Genomic DNA, 6,000 nt, shown 5'->3' with positions numbered 1-6,000 from the left:
GTTTAACTGTTGTAGGTCATTTTCAGCTATATAGTTTACTGTTTTTAGTACAGTAGCTGCTAGCTGGTTGTTTGTTTACATTTGTTGTGGTGGTTAACGGTTTGACTGAAAGACAGGAAGCCGTTGTAGTTTAAATCACAGACTCGGTCATACTGTCGCTTGTTGTTAAAATGAACTGATCTACTCTTTGTAGAACTGTTAGTTGCTTTTGGGTGAGTTTTTGTTTATTTAAAGTTAACGGAACACACTCTCTAGACTAGAGGTTTCAGAGCATAGCCTAGCCATGCTGCCTCTCCAGTATGTTAACCGGCTGTGGCCCAAGAAGGTGGATGATAGTCTGACAAGCCTTAACTGGCTCCAGGACATCTCTGCCCTTGGTGCCAACAGCAGAGTCCCCCAGCCAGGAGGAGGTCCCAGCAGGGAGCCTCTCTCCACACCCAACCAGCAGACATTGGTTTTGTCTGTGGTTGCTTTGTCCCCTCTGTCCGGGGACATTGTCTTTCCCTTGACACCGGTCATGCCCACACCAGCGGCTTGCAGCCAGGCCCAGCAGAGCTCAGGCGTTGTGACGCACAGCCCCTGCCCCGGTGTGGTGGACTACAACACCAACGCCCATGAGAAGCCACACTACTCCTGTGCCACGCTGATCTTCATGGCCATACAGGCCAACGAGAAGAGAAAGCTCAGACTGACCTCTATTTACGAGTGGTTCAGAGAGAACTTCTCTTTCTACCGCTGTGCCAAAACCAACTCCTGGCAGAGCACCATCCGGCACACCCTGTCCGTCAACGAGGGCTTCATCCAGCTCCCAAAGGAGAAAGGCGAGTCGGGAAAGGGGCGCTTCTGGACAGTTGACGCGCAGCATGTTGAGCGCCTCAGCAGCGGCGTTTACAAAGTCCAGATCGACCCCAGGCCCGGCTCACAGCAGCTCCCCGGGCACTGTGAAGAGGTCACTTGCACGGAACAGAACGTGCCGAGCCAGGGGGTTGGCGGGCGCAAGAGGAAGCTCCCCCAAGCCTCTGTAACTAGCCAGGCCAAAGTCCCCCGCACACTCCCTCCTGTCCAGCACCAGCTTACGGAGCTCTGCAGTGTGGCAAGCTCCGCTGTCTCTGTGCCTCCTCCTAGCTGTGACTTGGATTGGCCCCCAGACAGTCAGTTTACCATCCCCGTACAGGAGGGCCTGGTGGCTGACTATGACTGGGGTGCCTTCCTTGATCAAGCCTTGAGCGAGGATTTGAGCCAGGACAGTGGGGAGCCACATAGCTCTGCTGTCTCTGTGCCTCCTCCTCCTCCTAGCTGTGACTTGGATAGGCTCCCAGACAGTCAGTTTACCACCCCTGTACTGGAGGAGCTGGTGGCTGACTATGACTGGGAAGCCTTCCTTGATCAAGCCGTGAGCGAGGATTTGAGCCAGGACCGCGGGGAGCCACATAGCTCCATCCCCGCAGAGGAGGATCAGATGATCGACTTCTACATGACGTTTTTCCTCGATTCTGCCTTCGGCGGGGAGCTGAGTCTGGACAGTGGGAGCTGCTGAGACCTGTTTAGTTGAGGCTTGCTGGAGTTTCCACCTTGATGTCCATGTAGGGTCAGAGGTCAGTGTGTGGCCACACACCGGTGGGCCTGTGCAGTGTGCACCTCAGTTAAAGTTAGTTAGTTAGTTAATTAATTAATCTGTTTCATACTGTATGTGCAGTAGGTCTAGATGTCATTCTCAATCCATGGTTTGTAGTCCTTAGGGTGGTTGTGTTACTAGCCTTCTTTTGTTGCAACTGTTCACAAATCTTGCTGCTGTGTTCACACATTGTTGTATTTCTCCCAGTTGGGAGCTTTTCCATCAAATGGTCATGTTTTCAAACTCATTCACTTCTACATAAATGCATCAGTGTGTCTGTCCTGTCCTGTCCTGTCCTGTCCTGTCCTGTCTTGTCAGTCGTGTATCACACAGGAGGTTCCCCAGACTGGAGGTTGAGGTCCCCCCCAGTCAGAGTTGGTCAGTCGAGCCTCTCTCCTGATCACTCCTGGTGCGAGTGGACGCGCTTCCAGAAAGGGGAACGACTGTTGGCATAGATGGGCTGTGTAACCTGAGCTGAGGTAAGGTCATTTACTTTTGTCTGTTACCTTATATGGTTTAAAGTTTAACATGAAGTAGTAATAGTCATATAAGGGAAGATAAGGGGAAAGAATTCAACAAAAATCTGTCTGTCTGTTGTGGACCGTGCTGGAGTTTCCCCGGACTGGAGGTGGAGGTCCCCCCAGTTGATGTTGGTCAGTCGAGCCTCTCTCCTGATCGCTCCTGGTGCGCGTGGACGTGCTTCCAGAAAGGGGAACGCTATTTGTGTAACCCGAGCTGAGGTAAGATCATGTACTTTTTTTTCTGTTAGCTTATATGGTTTAAAGTTTAACATGAAGTAGTAATGGTCATATTAGAAATAGTTTTTGTGAAGATAAGGGGACAAATTCAACAAAAATCTGTCTGTTTGTTGTGGACTGTGCTGGAGTTTCCCCGGACTGGAGGTGGAGGTCCCCCCCAGTTGATGTTGGTCAGTCGAGCCTCTCTCCTGATCGCTCCTGGTGAGCGTGGACGTGCTTCCAGAAAGGGGAACGACTCTGAGGTAAGTATGTTTACTTTTTGTCTGTTACTTTACATTGTTTAGACTTTAGAGTTTTAACATCAAGTTTTAGGAATAGTTAAGTGGTAAAATTATAAAAAACAACAAAAAAAGCCCAAAAAAATAAAATTCAAAACAATAAATTTGTATTTATCTCTGTCTGTCTATATCTATATTGTGTTTGTATGTACTGTATTATACGGTATATCACACAAACACACAATCTAAACATTCTGGGGCGTCTGGGTGTGGTAGAGTAGATCAACACTCTTCCAACACCGCAGTTACCTGGGTTCAATATCCAGGTATCTCCAGCTGAGCTGGGCGCTTCAACAAACACAATTGGCCATGTCGGGTGGGAAGCTAGTGAGGAACAAGTGATCATGTCCTTTTTGCTGCACTGCAGGATGTATATCAAGATTATTATAGTTCTGAATACTTCATTAGTTTTTATTTAGTTTATTTTTTATATTTTGGGGGGTGGGGGGCTGTTATGCCTTTATTGGATAGGACAGTAGACTGACAGGAAATGGGGGGGAGAGACGGGGAGTGACATGCGGCAAAGGTCATCCGGATCAGGAATTGAACCGGTGATGCCGTCAGGATCAATGCCTAAGTGGTACGCGCCTGGACCAGTAGGCCAGCTGGTGCCCCCAGTTTGTATTTAGTTTCGACTCCATATTTTTTACCTCAGTTTAGTTGTAATTCGTTTTTAATGTGGGAATCTTGGTTTATTTATATGTTTTGTGAAAAAGCTGACAGGATAATGCTGCCTTGTTGATGACTAGCTGCCTTTGCTAGTCATCCTTACTGAAGGGCAGAACGTGACGGTAGACATTTTGGCTGTTACGTTTCCTGCCTCTTTATCTGATTGATAACACTTGCGCCTACGAACCCAGAAATCCTAGTTTTCGTTTTTATTGTAATATGGGATCTTTGTCAGGGGTTGAGATATAAAAGCTTCTAGTTTTTGTTATTTAGCTAATGTAATTTACCTATAATAACCTTGATGCACATAGTAGTTATACCTCCACATGTGAGGGTAGGTTGCAGCAAAAGGGACTCCAAGATACTTGGGGAAAAATGGGAATTGGCAATGACTAAATCGGTCTTCTCCCTGGGTTGTCACGTTGCCGTTCGTGGAGAAGCTTCTCACTAAGGACAATCCATAGTCCTCCATATTGGGGGTTGGGCATGAGGTTAACTCATCCCTTAAAACAAACATGTTACAAAAATCATTACAAAATCAGATCATTCCAGACTTCCAAGCAGATGCCAGCCACAACAACACATGTGCACAGTAGTGTGTGTCCCCTCCTGGGAAGCCTTGAGCATTACATTGAATCTCCTGGACCCAGAAGAAGCTACCAAAGACTTTAATGTAAGAACTATTATATAAATGCAATCAGATAGGACTTTTCTGTTTGGATTTATCGGCCGTCAAGCCCAGAAAGTTTTTTGCCACTCAGTAGGCGTTCCCGCATAACTTCCAGGTATGATGATGATGGCATGCCGCATGCGCATACCCTCCATTGTTGCTGTCGGGCAGAAACCTTGTATCTCCATATTATAACATTTAGTTTTACTTCATCATACACTATTACAAGAGTGTCGCACAAACGTAGTGAAAATATCCTATCAAAGCTTACAACAAGCTGCGTTGCGTTGTGAGCTTGTTGATAGGATATTTTCACAACATTTGTGCGACACTCTTGTAATATTGTATGATGTTGATAAACTGTTAAGATATTACATTTTGGACATACAAGGTTTCCACCCGACTGCAGCAAAATGTTTCAGTACACAGACACTCTTGTGCTCAATGAAAGGAGGAAGTCCTGGACTGACGAAGGAATCACTGCACTGAGGGAGGAAGAGTCAGATGATGGAGACGATTGAGGGTCTGAACAGAGACATCAACCCTTTCAAACACAGTCCGAACCATGGAGGAGACCTGAACACCTCTCGCGAGCTCAGCCAGGCCAAAGCCCTCAACGGTAAGCAATGTTCTTTTCTTTTTTCATGCAATAGAAGTCCCTTGGTAATGCATCCCATAAGCCTGGCATTGTTCGTGCCTTGCTCAACATACTGAGCATGCAGCTACACAGTAGCACTATCCACTTAACCATAGTCTTTCCTTCCTCTCTGTCTGTTGTGCTACAGGCTCCAGATCCTCTCCGTTCTCTCAAGGCGATGGCTGAAAGTGCAGGTTTCATCTGGATGGAGAGATCCCACGCCTACCACCAGAGATCATCATAACCGGCTACATTCTGTATAGTCCTACTATAGCAGACAGGTCAGCATGCATCATCATCATCGTCACACGCTGGGTACATACTGTAGAGCAGGGATACTCAAACCTCTGAACCAGTGGGCCACATTAATGTCAAGGGGCCATGGGCCAGTTGATAAAATGACATTGCTTGATAACTTATCTTTTATTTTTGCTTTATTTCCACATAACTTAAGACAAGTGCAATGTGCATTATTTTATGGCTTGGAATTCCATTTATATTTTGTCAGTGACACAATTTGTAATCAATGTAATTTGCTAAATGTTCTCTCTTTTTAATAATGGCATATTCCACACAAACACAAAAACTTTGTCTGGGTTGATATCGGTCTGCTTGCTATGATAACATTAAAGATAGCTGAGCACATCTCTCTTTCAATTGTGTGAAAATGGATAGTTATGGCTAAGGAAAATCTAATCAAATCAAACCATCTAATTAAAATAGATTACCCAGACTCTTTAGCTACTCTTTAGCAATGTGGCTGATGCAATTGTTATTTAGCGCTACAGTAAATCTCTTTAATTTGATTTGTACAGTATTAGGTCTACAATGACGTTCTGGGTATGCTAATTAGTCGGGCAGAGCCACTGGTAAAAAAATCAATCTGCAATTTCAATGGCCGCTTTTCAAGATTTTTTCAGATCTCTGGACAGCAAGGTCCAATCTGCTCAGTTTAAAGCTTGTTGGATGTGTGAACTTTGAGGACATTAAGCTGGAGGGCCAGTTAAAATTGCCGGAGTTTGATTATCATGTTGATGTTTAATCTTTGGCCAATCTTTGGCTTTGACCAACACAGTGTGGTCAAAATGTAAACAGTCTATGATATTTTTAATATGCTGCTTTATAAGATATTTTTTTATTCTTAATTTTATGGAGTGATGTGTGATTTGCATTTTTGAGTCCTAATTTGTATTGTGTGTTAAACCCTGGGTACAATGTTTGTTATTGATGTAAAAGAAGACTAAATGGGTTCAGATGGTTTTTGCCTTTCTGTCAGCGACATGTTGTCCTTTATTCATTCACTAACATCACTTTTCTGTGTGACTCTTCTCTTTAAAGTGGACATTGTGAGGAAAGAGGACTGCTCATCATGA

The sequence above is a fragment of the Nannobrachium achirus genome (assembly GCF_963921795.1).
Source record: "Nannobrachium achirus genome assembly, chromosome: 5".
Taxonomy (NCBI): Eukaryota; Metazoa; Chordata; class Actinopteri; order Myctophiformes; family Myctophidae; genus Nannobrachium; species Nannobrachium achirus.
The sequence above is the reverse complement of the archived record's forward strand: the minus strand, read 5'-3'. Positions refer to the sequence as shown.